Source organism: Bos indicus, chromosome 8 (genome assembly GCF_029378745.1).
Source record: "Bos indicus isolate NIAB-ARS_2022 breed Sahiwal x Tharparkar chromosome 8, NIAB-ARS_B.indTharparkar_mat_pri_1.0, whole genome shotgun sequence".
NCBI lineage: Eukaryota > Metazoa > Chordata > Mammalia > Artiodactyla > Bovidae > Bos > Bos indicus.
Window position 1 is genome coordinate 81874493 of NC_091767.1, and position 20010 is coordinate 81894502.

General features: G+C 41.9%; 1 protein-coding gene across 30 annotated transcripts in view; it reads right to left on the reverse strand.

Annotated features, from left to right (window-relative positions):
* FANCC (FA complementation group C) overlaps positions 1–20010 on the reverse strand; it is a 343736-nt gene that overhangs the window by 287254 nt on the left and 36472 nt on the right. For 3 of the 30 annotated variants that reach the window (XM_070794273.1, XM_070794271.1, XM_070794280.1), the window contains one exon: positions 15258–19916. The exons of the other annotated variants lie outside the window; for them this stretch is intronic. The gene's annotated coding sequence lies outside the window, so the exon portion shown is untranslated. The remainder of the gene's footprint in view (positions 1–15257; positions 19917–20010) is intronic. 30 annotated transcript variants of the gene reach the window in all.

Consider the following 20010-nt stretch of genomic DNA (forward strand, 5'->3'; position numbering starts at 1 on the left):
AACGGGAACAGCGTGTGCAAAGACTGAGGCAAGAGGACCTGTCAGTAGACAAAGCATAGACTAACAAGATGTAACGCAGCTGTTTTAGGATCTTGCCAAATCAGGACTTACTCTCCTCTCTGGACAAGCCCTACAGTGAGTTCTTTTTTAATCATGAAAACAAACATCTTAGGGCATCTAGAGATAGAGACCAGCCAAAGGATTACTCTATTAGTGCTTTGTGTCTCAACCTCACCGTTTACATCCCTCCACTGGAGACATTTCTTTCTTTCTTCCTTCCTTCCTTCCTAAGATCTTCAGGAACACCACTCTCTTAGAGGAGACTTACCTACAACCAACCTCTGTTGGCATGTTTGAGCAATTGCTTCAACAGAAGCTGATGTTTACTCTTTATCACCTTGTCTGGGGAAAAATGACAGACTATGGTGACATCTAATCACCTCTATTACTTTATCGGGCTCAATAAAGTACATAGCTTCTTTATAGTCAGTAATAAAAACATTGAAATAATATCAAGCATAACTTCTAGGTAGAGCTTTTTCAAGGAATTTGCCAGCTAGTACAACTATCTGCTACAATATGTACAAAGTGTCTCTATGAAGAAAAACACAATTCTGACTGGGGTTTACTAATGGACAGTAGACCACAATAAAATTTCTGGCTTCTCACAAGAAAAACATTATGAATGATAAGTGTCAAGAGGACTGCAGGTTAAAAAAATAAATTTGACCAAGGCGGTCACCTTGCTTAGGCAAGCAGTAGATGGAACTGAAAAGAGCCTTATAAGATTGATAAGGATATTGGACGTTATTCTGAATAATAGGAAGCCACTGGAGAATTTTACCACAAAAGTGATGTAATCAGATTTGTATTTTAGAAAGATTACATAGAAGCAGCACGTAAAATGAGTAGAAAACAGGAAGACTGATGATCATTTTTTAGTAATCGAGGCCTAGTCTAATGCATGAAAGAATGAAGAAAAGTGCCTAGATATGAGACACTGAAGACATAGTGTATATAATATTTATATTTAGTGTCTGACTGAACATGAAGAGGGAGGAATTAAAGATAACATTCAGGTCCCCTGGTAAGATGGTGTATATCCCTGGTAGCTCAGCTGATAAAGAATCCACCCGCAATGCAGGAGACCCTGATTTGACTCCTGGGTCAGGAAGATCCACTGGAAAAGGGATAGGATACCCACTCCAGCATTCCGGGGCTTCCCTTGTGGCTCAGACAGTAAAGAATCCACCTGCAATGTGGGACACCCGGGTTCAGTCCCTGGGTTGGGAAGATCCCTGGAGAAGGGAACGGCTACCCACTCCAGTATTCTTGCCCAGAGAAACCCATGGACAGAGGAGCCTAGACAACTACAGTCCTTGGGGTCCATGGGGTCACAAAGAGTCGGACATGACTGAGTGACTTTCACTTTCGGGTTTCTGACCAGGGAACTAGATGCAGGGTACCACTGTGTACTAAAAGAAGGAACAGAACAATAAGGACACACCTAGATTGAAAGATGCATTAGTTTAGGGCGTGTTGAGAACAAGATACTTGAGGCACACAAGTGAAAATGTCCAATGAGTATGTAGGCTAGGAGACAGATCTGAGCTAAAGACATGGATGTGGGAACCATCAACAGATAGACGGTATTTGTAGCCATGGAAAGGGATGAGCTAATCTAGGGAGGATGAAAAAAAAATGAGAAAAAAAAAAAGGGACTGTGCCAAGGTCATAGGGATATGAGAGCTACAGAGTACTTACCTGACCCGTGGTTATTTAAACGAGGAGCAGAGTGAAGTTAATCAAGACAGTAGTTTTGTTAAGGAAGTAAAGTCTTGCATTCACGGAGAACTTGCACTGATTCTCTTGGGAAAAATGAGCAGACCTGTAGTAGGGAATAGGAGGAGCGCCCACCCATTCGGTTCTTGGCTCCAGTTTCTAGGTTAAGTCTGCTACCTTCAAAAGGACTACAATCATCCAAAATAAATAATCAGTAAGAACGGACTGGCAAAATCATTGTTGTTCTAGAATTTTTTTACTTAGTACTGTAATTCAAAACTGATACCATCTGTGCAGTGAAGCAGTGTATCTTACTTAAATATAAAAATCATTCTCATACCACTAATGTAATCCAAAAGCTGAAACAGAGCAGCAAAGTCATACAAGTAATATCAGATGTAGTTTAACTGCTATTAAACACAATGATTCTACATTTTGGTTCCAGGTTTTAAAAATACTATAGTATATGTGGTTTTGAATAAGACTGTACACTGTAGCATGATTCTTAGGTTACTTTTTTCTATTCAAGTGTCGACAGGAAAAAAATACAGCTTTAGTCTGACTTTATAGGTACACACCATCTACCCTAATTTTAACTTGATTTGAGCCTTAAGAGTACTCTTGCAAAGTAACAAACATGTACAAAGCTAAGGTCAACTAATAGCTAGTTTCTAAAATGTACTGAATTTTTGAATGAACAATATTGAAGTCCCTATAATACGTAATGAGCTAGAATAAAATTAAAAATTTTCCAGTTTCAACTAGAACTTTCCCGAAGATGATAAACAGGTTCTTTCAAAAAACTCAATCTGATTCAACCAGAGGTTCAGTTCAGTTGCTCAGTTGTGTCTTTGTGATCCCATGAACTGCAGCACACGAGGCTTCCCTGTCCATCACCAACTCCCAGAGATTGCTCAAACTCATGTCCATAGAGTCAGTGATGCCATCCAACCATCTCATCCTCTGTCATTCCCTTCTCCTCCTGGCTTCAATCTTTCCCACCATCAGGGTCTTTTCCAATGAGTAGGCTCTTCTCACCAGGTGGCCAAGGTATTGCAGCTTCAGCTTAAGCATCAGTCCTTCCAATGAACATTAAGGACCGATTTCCTTTAGGACTAACTGGTTTGATCTCTTTGCAGTCCAAGGGACTCTCAAGAGTCTTCTCCAACACCACAGTTCAAAAGCATCAACTTTTCAGCAATCAACTTTCTGTATGGTCCAACTCTCACATCCATACGTGGCCAATGGAAAAACCATGGCTTTGACTAGACAGACCTTTGTCAGCAATATCTATGCTTTTAAATATGCTGTCTAGGTTGGTTGTAGCTTTACTCCCAAGTAGCAAGTCTTTTAATTTCATGGCTTCAGTCACCATCTGCAGTGATTTTTGGAGCCCAAGAAAATAAAGTCTGTCACTGTTTCCATTGTTTTCCCATCTATTTGCCATGAAGTGATAGGACTAGATGCCATGATCTTTGTTTTCTGAATGTTTTGAGTTTTAAACCAGTTTTTTAACTCTCCTCTTTCACTTTCCTAGTGGCTTTCCTGACTTCCCCTAGTGGCTCAGATGGTAAAGAATCTGCCTGCAATGTGGGAGACCTGGGTTTGATCCCTGGGTTGGGAAGATCCCTTGGAGAAGGGAATGGTGACCCACTCCAGTATTCTTGCCTGGAAAATCCCATGGACAGAGGAGCCTGGCAGACTATAGTCCCTGAGGTTGCAAAGAGTCAAACATGACTAAGCGACCTTCACTTCACTTCACTTCTTTCACTTTCATCAAGAGGCTCTTTAGCTCCTCTTTGCTTTCTGCCAAAGGGTAGTGTCATGTGCATATCTGAGGTTATTGATATTTCTCCTGGCAATCTTGATTGTTAACTGGTTGTTAACTGCTTCATTAACAATTATTCTATTGCTAGATATAAGTTTGCTGCTGCTGCTGCTGCTACGTCACTTCAGCCGTGTCCAATTCTGTGCGACCCCATAGACAGCAGCCCACCAGGCTCCCCCGTCCCTGGGATTCTCCAGGCAAGAACACTGGAGTGGGTTGCCATTTCCTTCTCCAATGCATGAAAGTGAAAAGTGAAAGTGAAGTCACCCAGTCGTGTCCAACTCTTCATGACGCCATGGACTGCAGCCCATCAGGCTCCTCCGTCCATGGGATTTTCCAGGCAAGAGTACTGGAGTGGGGTGCCATCACCTTCTCCGGATATAAGTTTGAAGTGAAGTGAAGTGAAGTGGCTCAGTCGTGTCCGACTCTTTGCAACCCTATGGAGTGTAGCCTACCAGGCTCCTCCATCCATGGGATTTTCCAGGCAAGAATACTGGAGTGAGTTGCCATTTCCTTCTCCAGAGGATCTTCTCGACCCAGGGATCAAAGCCAGGTCTCCCACATTGTAGGCAGACGCTTTACCATCTGAGCCACAAGGGAAGCCCTGGATATAAGTTTAGATATAATCAATAACCAAAGTGTCCCAGGTGGCACTAGCGGTAAACAGCCCAGCTGCCAGTGCAGGAGACATAAGAGATGCAGGTTCACTCCCTGGGTCAGGAAGATCCCCTGAAGGAGGGCATAGCAACCCACTCCAGTATTCTTGCCTGGAGAATCCCATGGACAGAAAAGGCTGGCGGGTTACAGTCCAGAGGGTCACAAATAGTTGGACATAACTGAAGCGACTTAGCACGCACGCACATATTCAATAACGAGACTCAGAACACATTTTAGTAAAAATTTGTCCAACTGCATACCGAAATTATTATTCAAAATCTTTTTTCTGAGGCCCAGAACTAGTGCTATGCCTTAGTCAATACTTAACTTTTCTTCAAATAAGTACAGTACACTATATATACTAACAATATAGCTCTATTACCAAAATAAAATCTGTATATACTTAAAATGCAGTTCCTTCTGAAAGTCTTTCCATTTTTATCTATCATCCATTCACAATGTACGTGTCACTGATACCAGTTTCTTACCATTGTGTTTGTTGACCTTTGCTGGTATATTTTTCCTGCACCTTCTACACAGGCAAGTACCTTTTCCCACAGCACACCATGAACTCATGGGAAATGGGGACTTTGTGGGAGCAGGTGGATAATCGGGAAATTTTTAATATGGAACATACTTCAGATGCTATACTTCTGGTGTATGATAACTCAACTGTGGTCATTTAGGATGTCCTTATTCTTAGGCTGCTGCTGCTAAGTCACTTCAGCCGTGTCCGACTCTGTGCGACCCCAGAGACAGCAGCCCAGCAAGCTCCCCCGTCCCTGGGATTCTCTAGGCAAGACCACTGGAGTGGGTTGCCATTTCCTTCTCCTTATTCTTAGGCAATGAATACTGAAGTAGTGGGCAGGGTGGGGAGATATGCCACCATATCCACACTTAACAAATGTTAGCAAAATGAAAATGAAAAGTGTGTGTGTGTGTGTGTGTGTGTGTGTGTATAGGTGGTCATTTACTGTCTTTCAATTTTTTTTAAAAAGAAAATTTGTAGGGGAAATGTCTGTGGTAAAAGAGTGGTGCCATTCCTACTGTCTGGGAGAAAGAGGAGGAGAAATGCTACAGGGGATTCTGATGGGGTTGCTGCTGTTATTGTCACTCAGTCATGTCTGACTCTTTGCAGTCCCATGGACCGCAGCATGCCAGGCTTCCCTGTCCTTCTACATCTCCCAGAGTTTGCTCAAACTCATGTCCAATGAGTCAATGATGCCATTCAACCATCTTATCCTCTGTCACCCCCTTTCCTTCCTGCCTTAAATCTTTCCCAGCATCAGGGTCTTTTCTAATGAGTCAGTTCTTCCCATCAGGTGGCCAAAGTACTGGAGCTTCAACCTCAGCATCAGTCCTTCCAGTGAAAATTCAGGGTTGATTTTCTTCAGGATAGACTAGTTTGGTCTCCTTGGGGTCCAAAGGACTCCAAGAGTCTCCTACAGCACCACAATTTGAAAGTATCAGTTCTTCAGTGCTCAGTCTTTTTTATGGTCCAACTCTCACATCTGTACATGACTGCTGGAAAAACCGTACCTTTGACTATATAGACCTTTGTCGGCAAAGTAACGTCTTTGCTTTTTAATATGCTGTCTAGGTTTGTCACAGCTTTTCTTCCAAGGGGCAAGTGGCTTTTAATTTCATGGCTGCGGTCACCATCCGCAATGATTCTGGAGCCCAAGAAAATAAAGTCTGTCACTGTTTCCATTGTTTCCCCATCTATTTGCCATGAAGTGATGGGACCAGATAGCATCATCTTAGTTTTATGAATGTTGAGTTTGAAGCAAAGTTTTTCACTCTCCTCTTTCACCTTCATCAAGAGTCTCTTTAGTTACTCTTTGCTTTTGGCCATTAGGGTGGTATTACCTGCACAGGTGAGGTTGTTGCTATTTCTTCTGGAAATCTTGATTCCACCCTGTGCTTCATCCAACCCAACATTTCATATGCTGTACTCTTTTATCCATATGGGCACTTCCTTACAGGCATGAAAGGTTCCTGGCCCACATTTAAAGGGGCTCCAGAACCCTTCAGCCTGAGCGCTGTGGCCAGCCTCCTCCCCAGTGCTGGATGCACGAGTTGTTTCCCAGGTTCTGGACTGACCTGTCCAGGTAGCTCACATCCCCTTGTGAGGGGTGACAGCCACAGTATCTGTCGTTATTGTCTCTTTGTAAGGCTTTGCACACAAAAATCACTTGATATTAGTGTCCAACTGACTCTATATTCTCCCAAACACAAGGAATCAAAAAGAAATTAGGTTCCTTAATATCCCTGTTTAACATTATATTAAACAATTATCAGGTGGCATATTTACCCCCACCATCTTCCTGTCTCACCCTCCTGTCCCCACTCACTTGAAAACTAGATCATTAGATTCAAGCAGAAGGAAAATCTGATTAGTGTGAGGAATCAGAAATAGGGAAAAGAAAAGAAAAAGAAATCAAAGTAAAATGAAAATTTAAGTAAAAGGAAAATTTAAGCCAAAAAAATTAAAAAGGCATATGAAAGATAATAATAAGGTAATATTGTTGGATGTATGACCAAGAAGAAGAAGCCTGCAGGAAATAAATTTAATCTCTTGCTTAAATTGATCACTAAACCACAGCTCTCAGTACAACTAACAACTTTAAAATCCCAGTCCGCAGACATGTGGTTATCCCACCCTGGTACTTGTTATGCCAAATATTACTGCTGACTTGGGGTGCTCCTGAGTCAACTGAGAGGACCACCATCATTTCCATTCCCTGCCAAGAGACACATTAGTGACTGGGGGCTGGAACGAGAGCCAGTGGCAAATATACCACAGCAGCAGGCCAAGGACTACACAAAAGAAGTCTGGCATTGAGGTTAAAATTAAATGAAATGGAAGAGAAATAAAGACAAAGGAGGATGAAAAGAACAAACACAGCATCAGCGTGGGTTCTCTCTACACACAGGGAAAGCAAACATCTGGAATTATTTGGTGCTGAGTGCCACCAAATATAAGGCTTTGTTCCCCTCCTACGATTACTTCTTAGTAACACCATACAAAGAAAAAATAAGACCTACAGGCTAAAATGAAGGAGAGTGGTTAAAGTGGGTATAACAATAACCATTACACACACACACACACACACACATTTTTAAAGTAACAGAGCAGTTAACCACACAGAGAATATTCCTGACTGACTTGGAGAGACATTCATCCTAAATTCTGAAGTCAATGAAGAAGTTGCAGAAGATATGTATAATAACATGCTAACATTTTTGCAAAATTATGCCTCTACAAGCAAAGGAAAAGTTTTTAAATGATTCCAAAAGAAATGGTCATATTATGAGTGATTTTTACCTCTTTTACATTTTTCTTGCATTTTTTAATGTAATTAAAACAAAAATAACAAAAATCCCTTAAAATTCTTTAAAGTAAAAGAAAAAACATCCCCTTCCAGGTCACTCACTCTTTGTGTGTGTGTGTGTGTGTGTGTGTGTGCACGCACACGTGCACACTCAGTCATGTCCAACTCTTTAAGCCATGGACTGTAATGCACCGGGCTCCTCTGTCCATAGAATTTTCCAGGCAAGAATGCTGGAGTGCGTTGCCATTTCCTACTCCAAGAGATCTTCCTGACCCAGGGAATGAACTCATGTCTCTTGTTTCTCCTGCATTGGCAGATGGATTCTTTACCACTAAGCCACCTGGGAAGCTAAATGCGTATTCAATCTACAAACAACCCCTTTTACACAGAACACAGCTTTGAGTCAGCTGTCGCACTCAGTGGAGAGGAAGTGCCACAGACACAGCCTAGCTGCATTATGGTACAAAAAACACAAGTTGTGAAGATCAACTGAAAGAACTTGAATCCAGCATCTTTATTCACTAGTTCAGTGGCCCAGGAAAAACTACATGAAAATTTCCGAGTGTTACCTTCAACTGGCTTTGGAAGTGGAATAATAAATACCACACAGGGTTGTTTTGAGGACTCTGAAGACCAGGTCCCACATATGACAATATGGATTGGTAGGCCAGTTACCATGGAGACTATGACCCTTCTGAACAATTCTGTACAGTTTATTCTCTCATGAAACATTCTGTTCCTAATAATGCCAGACTGCCATTTCTACTGACCTCCCCTCAGTCTATAATTCCTCAGGTTAATTAGTGCTCAGCAGAACAACCTGGATACTGATGCTTCCTTCTAAAGCACCTGCATCTACTACCTCCAGGAGAGAGCAGAGCAAACATCCAGAAGAGTAAAATAGGGAAGAGTGTGTCAGGGTATAAAGGCATGTTTATCCAAGTTGTTCATCCTATGATACATAGCAAGCCCAGTAGGAGAAGAAAACACTTTCTAGGGGGGCATACTACAGAAGCATGACCAAAAGAATAGCTTGATAAACGCAAATATGGTTACAGACTCAGCTTGACATATTATACTTTAACAGAATTTGCACTTTTGTAATAGGGAGAAGGCAATGGCACCCCAGTCCAGTACTGTTGCCCGGAAAATCCCATGGACGGAGGAGCCTGGTGGGCTTCAGTCCATGGGGTCGCTAAGAGTCGGACATGACTGAGCAACTTCACTTTCACTTTCCACTTTCATGCATTGGAGAAGGAAATGGCAACCCACTCCAGTGTTCTTGCCTGGAGAATCCCATGGACGGAGGAGCCTGGTGGGCTGCCGTCTATGGGGTCGCACAGAGTCGGACACGACTGGAGCGACTTAGCAGCAGCAGCAGCAGCAGCACTGTAATTGGTGTTCATTTCTTAGTTTCAAAAATTTTAAGGATATCCACCAACAACTTTAATATTCATAAGTATGCCCTGAATCTATAGAAATCTGGAACCTTTGAGACAGAAAATAGTGAGACATTTGAAGCAACTATTTAGAAAAGTGCTGCTAAGAAAGGCTTTCTACAATGATGAAAATTTTTGCTCTATATCTATGCCATCTAATTCTTTGCAAACAAATATGGAAAAGTTCTATACAGTCCGCAAAAACAACACTGGGAGCTGACTGTGGCTCTGAACTCCTTAGTGCAAAATTCAGACTTAAATTGAAGAAAGTAGGAAAACCACTAGGCCACTCAGGTACAACTTAAATCAAAACCCTTACAATTATACAGTGGAAGTGACAAATAGATTCAAGGGGTTAGATCTGATACACAGAGTACCTGAACTATGGAAGGAGGTTCATAACACTGTACATGAGGCAGTGATTAAGACCATCCTCAAAAAAAAAAAGAAAATGAAAATGAAAAAAGGCAAAATGGCTGACTGAGGAGGCCTTAGAAACAGGTGACAAAAAAAAGAGAAGCAAAAGGAGAAAAGGAAAGATACACCCATCTGAATGCAGAGGTCTAAGAATACCAATTTAAGTCTGAATTTGGCAATAATGAGTTTATGATCTGAGTCACAGTAAGCTCCAGTCACAGTAAGCTCCGGTCTTGTTTTTGCTAACTGTATAGAGCTTCTCCATCTTTGGCTGCAAAGAATATAATCAATCTGATTTTAGTATTGAATATCTGGTGAGGTCCATACATAGAGTCTTCTCTTGTTTTGTTGGAAGAGGGTGTTTACTATGACCAGTGTGTTCTCTTGGCAAAACTCTGTTAACCTTTGCCTTGCTTCCTTTTGTACTCCAAGGTCAAATTTGCCTGTTATTCCAGGTATCTCTTGACTTCCTACTTTTGCATTCCAGTCCCCTATAATGAAAAAGACATCTTTTGGGGGTGTTAGTTCTAGAAGGTCCTGTAAGTCTTCATAAAACCATTTAACTTCAGCTTCTTCAGCATTACTGGTTGGGGCACAGACTTGGACTAGTGTGATACTGAATGGTTTGCCTTGGAAATAAATAGAGATCATTCTGCATTTTTGAGATTGTTCCAAGTACTGAACTTCCAGATGTTCAAGTTGGTTTTAGAAAAGGCAGAGGAACCAGGGATCAAATTGCCAATATTCACTGGATCACTGAAAAAGCAAGAGAGTTCCAGAAAAATATCTATTTCTGCTTTATTGACTACGCCAAAGTCTTTGACTGTGTGGATCACAATAAACTGTGGAAAATTCTGAAAGAGATGGGAATACCAGACCACCTGACCTGCCTCTTGAGAAATCTGTATGCAGGTCAGGAAGCAACAGTTAGAACTGGACATGGAACAACAGACTGGTTCCAAATAGGAAAAGGAGTTCATCAAGGCTGTATATTGTCACCCTGCTTATTTAACTTATATGCAGAGTACATCATGAGAAACGCGGGGCTGGAAGAAGCACAAGCTGGAATCAAGATTGCCAGGAGAAATATAAATAACCTCAGATATGCAGATGGCACCAGCCTTATGGCAGAAAGTGAAGAAGAGCCTCTTGAAGAAAGTGAAAGAGGAGAGTAAAAAGTTGGCTTAAAGCTCAACATTCAGAAAACGAAGATCATGGCATCTGGTCCCATCACTTCATGGCAAATAGATGGGGAAATAGTGGAAACAGTGGCTGACTTTATTTTTCTGGGCTCTAAAATCACTGTAGATGGCGATTGCAGCCATGAAATTAAAAGACGCTTACTCCTTGGAGGAACATTATGACCAATCTAGACAGCATATTAAAAAACAGAGACAACACTTTGTCAACAAAGGTCCATCTAGTCAAGGCTGTGGTTTTTCCAGTGGTCATGTATGGATGTGAGAGTTGGACTATAAAGCAAGCTGAGCACCGAGAATTGATGCTTTTAAACTGTGGTGTTGGAGAAGACTCTTGAGAGTCCCTTGGACTGCAAGGAGATCCAACCAGTCCATCCTAAAGGAGCTCAGTCCTGGCTGTTCACTGGAAGGACTGATGTTAAAGCTGAAACTCCAAAACTTTGGCCACCTCATGCAAAGAGCTGACTCATGTGAAAAGACCCTGATGCTAGGAAAGATTGAGGGCAGGAGGAGGAGGGGACCACAGAGGATGAGATGGTTGGATAGCATTACTGTCTCAATGGACATGGGTTTGGGTGGACTCTGGGAGTTGGTGATGGACAGGGAGGCCTGGCTTGCTGCCATTCATGGGGTCACAGAGTCGGACACGACTGAGCAACTGAAGTGAACTGAACTGTATTTTGGACTCTTTTGTTGACTATGATGGCCACTCCATTTCTTCATAGGGATTCTTGCCCACAGTAATAGATATAATGGTCATCTCAGTTAAATTCATGCATTCCAGGCCACTTTAGTTCACTGATTCCTAAAAGGTCAATGTTCACTCTTACAATCTCCTGTATGACCACTTCCAATTTGCCTTGATTCATGGACCTAACATTCCAGGTTCCTATGCAGTATTGCTCTTTACAGCATCGGACTTTACTTCCATCACCAGTCACATCCACAACTGGGTGTTGTTTTTGCTTTGGCTCCATCTCTTCATTCTCTCTGGAGTTATTTCTCCACTGATCTAAAGTAGCATATTGGGCACCTACCAACCTGGGGAGCTCATCTTTCAGTGTCCTATTTTTTTTTTTTTTTTGCCTTTTATACTTTTCATGGGGTTCTCAAGGCAACAATACTAAAGTGGTTTGACATTGCCTTCTCCAGTCAACCACATTTTGTCAGAACTCTCCATCATGATCCGTCCATCTTCAGTGGCCCTACAAAGCATGGCTCATAGTTTCATTGTGTTAGACAAAGCTGTGGTCCATGTGATCAGACTGGTTAGTTTTCAGTGATTGTGGTTTTCAGTATGTCTGCCCTCTGATGGAGAAGGATAAGAGGCTTATGGAAGCTTCCTGATGGGAGAGACTGACTGAGGGGGAACCGGGGTCTTGTTCTGATGGGCAGGGCCATGTTCAGTAAATCTTTAACCCATTCTGTCCTTATTGCCAAATTCAGACTAAAACTGAGGAAAGTAGGAAAAACCACTACACCCTTCAGGTATAACCTAAAGCAAAACCCTTACTATTATACAGTTGAAATGACAAACAGATTCAAGGGATTAAATCTGATAGAGTGCCTGAAGAACTATGGATGGAGGTTCATGACATTGTACAGGAAGCAGGGATCAACACCATCCCCAAGAAAAAGAAATGCAAAAAGGCAAAATGGTGGTCTGATGAGGCCTTACAAACAGCTATGAAATGAAGAGAAGTGAAAGGCAAAGGAGAAAAGGAAAGATATGCCAATTTGAATGCAGAGTTCCAAAGAATAGCAATGAGAGATATAAAGACTTCCTCAGTGATCAACGCAAAGAGAGGAAAACAACAGAATGGGGAAAACTAGAGGTCTCATCAAGAAAATTAGAGATACCAAGGGAACATTTCATGCAAGTGAGTGAGTGAAGTTGCTTAGCTGTGCCGACTCTTTACGACCCTGGGGACTGTAGCCAACCAGGCTCCTCTGTCCATGGGATTCTCCAGGCAAGAATACTAGAGTAGGTTGCCATTTCCTTCTCCAGGGGATCTTCCCGACCCAGGGATCAAACCCTGGTCTCCCGCATTGGAGGCAGATGCTTTAACCTCTGAGCCACCAGGGAAGCCCGTGCAAAGATGGGTACAATAAAGGACAGAAATGGTATGGACCTAACAGAAGCAGAAGATATTAAGAAAAGGTGGCAAGAATACACAGAAGACCTACAAAAAAGATCTTCCTGACCCAGATAATCACCATGGTATGATCTCTCACCTAGAGCCAGACATTAGAGGAATGCTAAGTGGGCCTTAGAAAGCATCACCAAGAACAAAACAAGTGGAGGAGATGTAATTTCAGATGAGCTATTTCAAATCCTAAAAGATGAAGGTGTGAAAGTGCTGCACTCAAAATTACAGCAAATTTGGAAAACTCAGCAGTGGCCACACAACTGGAAAACATGTTTTCATTCCAAGCTCAAAGAAAGGCGATGCAAAACAATCCTCAAACTACCACACAACTGCATTCATCTGACAAACTACCAAAGGAATGGTCCAAATTCTCCAAGGCAGGCTTTAATAGTATGTGAACCGTGAACTTCCAGATGTTCAAGGTGGACTTAGAAAAGGCAGAGGAACCAGAGATTAAATTGCCAACATTCAAAGGATCATCGAAAAAGCAAGAGAGCTCCATAAAACAGCTGCTGCTGCTTTATTGACTATGCCAAAGCCTTTGTCTGTGTGGATTACAACAAACTGTGGAAAATTCTGAAAGAGATAGGAATACCAGATCACCTGATCTGCCTCCTAAGAAATCTGTATGCAAGTCAAGAAGCAACAGTTAGAACTGAACATGGAACATCAGACTGGTTCCAAATTGGGAAAGGACTATGTCAAGGCCGTATATTGTCACCCTGCTTATTTAACTTATATGCAGAGTACATCATGAGAAATGCTGGACTGGATGAAGCACAAGCTGGAATCAAGATTGCTGGGAGAAATATCAATAGCCTCAGATATGCAGATGACACCACCCTACGGCAGAAAGCGAAGAAGAACTAAAGATCCTCTTGATGAAAGTGAAAGAGGAGAGTGAAAAAGTTGGCTTAAAGCTCAACAATCAGAAAGCTAAGATATGGCATCTGGTCCCATCATTTCATGGGAAATAGACAGGGAAACAGTGGAAACAGTGAGAGACTTTATTTTATGGGGCTCCAAACCAATACAGATGGTGACTGCAGCCATGAGAGTAAAAGATGCCTCCTCCTTGGAAGAAAAGCTATGATCAACCTAGACAGCTTATTAAAGAGCAGGGCATTACTTTGCCAACAAAGGTTTGTCTAGTAAAAGCTATGGATTTTCCAGTAGTCATGTATGGATGTGAGAGTTGGACTATAAAGAAAGCTGAGCACCAAAGAACTGATGCTTTTGAACTGCGGTATTGGAGAAGACTCTTGAGAGTTCCCTGGACAGCAAGATCCAATCAGTCCATCCTAAAGGAAATCGGTCTTGAATAGTCATTTGATGGACTGATGCTGAAGATGAAACTCCAGTATATTGGCCACCTGATTCAAAGAACTGACTGATTGGAAACCTTGATGCTAAGAAATATTGAAGGCAGGAGAAGGGGATGACAGAGGATGAGATAATTGGATGGCATCACCAACTCAATGGACACAAGTTTGAGTAAACTCCGTGAGTTAGTGATGGATAGGAGGCCTGGAATGCTGTAGTCCATGGGGTCGCAAAGACTGAACAACTGAACTGCACTGAACTGAAATGAAGACCAGCAAGGAGAGATAAGAAAGCCTTTTTAAGTGAACAATGCAAAGAAATAGAGGAAAACAATAGAATGGGGAAGGCTAGAGATTTCTGCAAGAAAATCAGAGATACCAAGGGAACATTTCATGCAAAGATGGGCACAATAAAGGACAGAAATGGTATGGACCTAACAGAAGCAGAAGAGATTAAGATGTGGTGAGAATTCACAGAAGAACTGTACAAAAAAGATCTTCAAGACCCAGATAAGCACAGTGGTGTGATCACTGACCTAGAGCCAGACGTCCTGGAATGTGAAGTCAAGTGGGCCTTAGGGTGCATCACTTTGATCAAAGTTAGTTGAGGTGATGGAATTCTAGCCAAGCTACTACAAATCCTAAAAGATGAGGCTGTTATAAAGTGCTGCCCTCAAAATGACAGCCAATTTGGAAAACTCAGCAGTGGCCACAGAACTGGAAAAGGTCAGTTTTCATTCCAATCCCAAAGAAGGGCAATGCCAAAGAATGTTCAAAGTGAAAGTGAAAGTCCCTCAGTCATGTCCGATCCTTTGCAACCTCATGGACTATACAGTCCATGGAGTTCTCCAGGCCAGAATACTGAAGTGGGTAGCCATTCCCTTCTCCAGGGTATCTTCCCAACCCAGGTATCAAACCGAGGTCTCCCGCATTGCATGCAGATTCTTTACCACTTGAAAAAAGGAAAGCTCAAAGAATGTTCAAACTACTGCACAACTGCACTCCTGAGAAACCTGTATGCAGGTCAAAAATAAACAGTTATAACCGGACTTGGAACAACAGACTAGTTTCAAATTGAGAAAGCAGTAAGTCAAAGCTGTATATTGTTACCCTGCTTCTTTAACTTACCTGCAGAGTTCAGTTCAGTTCAGTAGCTCAGTCGTGTCCAACTCTTTGTGACCCCATGGACTCCAGCACACCAGGCCTCCCTGTCCATTATCAACTCCCAAAGTTTACTCAAACTCATGTTCACTGAGTTGGTGATGCCACCCAACCATGTCATCCTCTATCATCTCCTTCTCCTCTCGCCTTCAATCTTTCCTAGCATCAGGGTCTTTTCCAGTGAGTCACTTCTTTGCATCAGGTGCCCAAAGTATTGGAGTTTCAGCTTCAGCATCAGTCCTTCCAATGAATATTCAAGACTGATTTCCTTTACGATCTCTGTTGGATCTCCTTGCTGTCCAAGGAATGGACAAAAGCCTTCTCTAACACCACAGTTCAAAAGCATCAATTCTTGAGGGCTCAGCTTTCTTTACAGTCCAACTCTCACAACCATACTTGACCACTGGAAAAACCACAGTTTTGACTAGATGGACATTTGTTGGCAAAGTAATTTCTCTGGCTTTTAACAAGCTGTCTAGGTTGGTCATAACTTTTCTTCCAAGGAGCAAGCGGCTTTTAATTTCATGGCAGCACTCACCATGTGCAGTGATTTTGGAGCCCCAGAAAATAGTCTGTTGCTGTATCCACTGTTTACCCATCTATTTGCCATGAAGTGATGGGACCAGATGCCATGATCTTAATTTTCTGAATGTTGAGTTTTAAGCCAACTTTTTCACTCTCTTCTTACACTTTCATCAAGAAGCTCTTTAGTTTTCTTCACTTTCTGCCATAAGGGTGGTGTCTTCTATTGATATTTCTCCCAGCAATCTTGATTCCAGCTTGTGCTTCATCCAGTCCAGCATTGCTCATGATACTCTGCATATAAGTTAAATAAGCAGGGTGACAATATATAGCCTTTTCATACTCCTTTCCTGATTTGGAGCCAGTCCATTGTTTCATGTCCAGTTCTAACTGTTGCTTCTTGACCTGCACACATTTCTCAGGAGGCAGGTCAGGTGGTCTGGTATTCCCATCTCTTGAAGAATTTTCCACAGTTTGTTGTGATCCACACAAGTCAAGGCTTTGGCGTAGTCAATTAAGCAGAAGTAGCTGGGTTTTTTTGGAGGTCTCTTGCTTTTTCAATGATCCAACAGATCTGGCACAGTACATCATGTGAAATGCTGGGCTGGATGAAGCACAAGCTGAAATCAAGATTGCTGGGAGAAATATCAAAACCTCATATATTCAGATGACACCACTCTTTTGGCAGAAAGCTAAGAGGAACTGAAGGTGAAAGAGGAGAGTGAAAAAGCTGGCTTAAAACTTAACATTCATGTCAATGTATGGCAAAACCCACTATAATATTGTAAAGTAATTAGCCTCCAATTAAAATAAATAAATCAAAAAAAAAAACTCAACATTCAAAAACTAAGAACATGGCATCCAGTCCTGTCACTTCATGGCAAACAGAAGGGGAAACAATGGAAACAGTGACAGACTTTATTTTCTTGGGCTCCAAAATTACTGCAGATGGTGACTGCAGCCATGAAATTAAAAGATTCTTGCCCCTGGGATGAAAAGCTATGACAAACTAGACAGAGTATTAAAAAGCAGAGTCATTACTTTGGGGACAAAGGTCCACAAAGTCAAAGCTATGGTTTTTGCAGTAGTTATGTATGGATGTGAGAGTTGTATCATAAGGATGTTGAGCACCAAGGAACTGATGAATTGATGCTTTTGAACTGTGGTGTTGGAGAAGACTCTTGAGAGTCCCTTGGACTTCGAGAAGATCCAACCAGTCCATCCTAAAGGAGATCAGTCCTGGGTGTTCATTGGAAGGACTGATGTTGAAGCTGAAACTCCAATACTTTGGCCACCTGATGCAAAGAAGTGACTCATTGGAAAAGACCCTGATGCTGGGAAAGATTGAAGGCAGGAGAAAAAGGGGACAACAGAGGATGAGGTGGTTGGATGATATCACCAACTCAATAGATATGAGTTTGAGCAAGCTCCAGGAGATGGTGAAGGACAGGGAAGCCTGTCATGCTGCACTCTATGGGATCAGGAAGTGTCAGACATGACTAGTGACTGAATAACAACAACCACATCCCTAAACACAGGTGGCTATTAAACACATGAAAGGTGGCTAGTGCTAGTGAGGAACTTAATTTTAATTTATACTTAATTTTAACTAATTTAAATTAATTTGTATCATGACGTGTGGCTATTGACTATGATACTGGATGGCACAGATCTAGAACACTGGGTTAATGACTTCCGCTAACTCAGAAGAGATGGTATGTGGATAAGTTAGCAAAGTTTGAAAGCTAACAGACAAGAAGAGAAACAAAACACACAAAAAACAACAACAAAAAATCCAGCACCATGTTATTGATAATATTCTCTTGGTTCACATAGGATTCACCTTGATAAAGCTGAGGTCCTATTCTGATCTCAAGCTGTCTTAACTCAGGGTGAAAAAACCAAAAACCATACGGTGGGTGGCTTAAACAACACAAGTTTATTTTCTAATAGTTTTAGAGGCTAAAAAGTCAAAAGGTTCTGGACAACTTGGTTCTTGGTGAGATCCTCTTCCCTGACATCTATCTCTGGGTACTCACATGACCTCTTCTTTGGTGTGTGAAGGAAAAGAGATCTCTTCCCTCTTTTTATAAGGCCACCAGACCTATCAGATTAGATTTCACTCTGGCTTTCCTAGTGTCTCAGAAGGCTGGGAATCTGTCTATAATGCAGGTGACCTGGGTTGAATCTCTGTGTTGGGAATATCCCCTGGAGAAGGGAATGGCAACCCACTCCAGTATTCTTGCCTGGAGAATGTCATGGTCAGAGAAACCTGATGGACTACAGTCCATGGGTTCACATGATTCAGACATGACTGAGCAACTAACACATCAGTTCAGTTCAGTCACTCAGTCATGTCCGACTCTTTACGACTCCATGGACTGCAGCACGCCAGGCCTCCTGTCCATCACCAACTCATGGAGTTTACTCAAACTCATGTCCATTGAGTCGGTGATGCCATCCAACCATCTCATCCTCTGTCATCCCCTTTTCCTCCTGCCTTCAGTCTTTCCCAGCATCAGGGTCTTTTCAAATGAGTCAGCTCTTCGCATCAGGTGGCCAAAGTATTGGAGTTTCAGCTTCAGCATCAGTCCTTCCATACTGATTTCCTTTAGGATGGACTGGTTGGATTTCCTTGCAGTCCAAGAGACTCTCAAGAGTGTTCTCCAACACCAAGTTCAAAAGCATCAATTCTTCAGCGCTCAGCTTTCTTTATAGTCCAACTCTCACATCCATACATGACTACTAGAAAAACCATAGCCTTATCTAGATAGATCTTGGTTGGCAAAGTAATGTATCTGCTTTTTAATATGCTATCTAGATTGGTCATAACTTTTCCTCCAAGGAGTAAGCGGCTTTTTATTTCATGGCTGCAGTCACCATCTGCAGTGATTTTGGAGCCCCCAAAAATAAAGTCTGCCACTGTTTTCACTGTCTCTCCATCTATTTGCCATGAAGTGATGGGACCAGATGCCATGATCTTTGTTTTCTGAATGTTGAGCTTTAAGCCAACTTTTTCAAAAACACATCATTTAATCTTAATTATCTCTCTAAAGGGCCTATCTCCAAATACAGTCACACTAGGGGTTAGGGCTTCAGTGTATGAATTTCCGGGGGGGTTGGGGGGGTGGTGACAAAATTCAGTCTCTGCTCAATCTTCCATTCTCCCTTAAGTAGCTTTTTTATCATGAGTTCCAATATTTCATGAGCCATATTTCCTGCCCTTAATTCATAATCTTCTAGAGGCTTAGTTTTCTGCCTTCTCTTACCACACGACCAGTTTACACCTGAGTAAAGTTTTAACCTTGCCATCAGACAACTCTGAAATTCATTGAAAGTAAAACTTATCTTTGGTCCTCAAAAATAACTTCTTTCCTCTTTAACTATGCAGAAAATAGTTAGCACAGCAGGTCCAAGACCGCTCTCCTTAGAAAGAACGGCTTGTAAAGGACAGTTTGGGAGGTTGGGATGGGCATGTACACACTACTGTATTTAAAATGGATAACCAACAAGGAGCTACTGTAAGGCACACAGAACTCTGTTCATTGTTATGTGGCAGCCCAAATGGAAGGTGAGTTTGGAGGGAGAATCGGTACGTGTATATGTATGGTTGAGTCCCTTTTCCTGTTCACCTGAAACTATCACAACATTGTTAATCAGCTATACCCCAATAAAAAATAAAAAGTTAAAAAAAAAAGAAAGAAAGAACTTGCAAGGGTGGCCCTTGGCTAGGGTCTGGGAACTTGGATACTGTAATAGTTCCTACTGACCTAACTGCTAAGACGGACTCTCTCTGCACAAACTTTACAAACAATGTCACTGATCTTGAACATCTGCTTTCCTTTCAAGGGTTTGAAATTTTGATACTTGCTAGACAGTGGATGACTATGCAACCAGCCCCCAAAATAAACCTTAGGCATTGAATCTCTAATGAGCTTCCCTGATGGATGACATTTCACATGTGTTGCCATAATTCTGCTGGTGAAATTACATGTGTTTTGTGTGACTCCTCAAGGAAAAGACTCTTAGAAGCTTGTGTCTGGTTTCCTCCAGGCTTCATCCCATGCACTTTTCCCTTTGTTGACTTTGCTTTGTGTTCTTTCCCTGCAATAAATCATAGGCATGGAAACAACTATATGCTGAATTCTGAGTTTTCCTAGTAAATTATCAAACCTGGAGATTGTCTTGAGCACCCCCA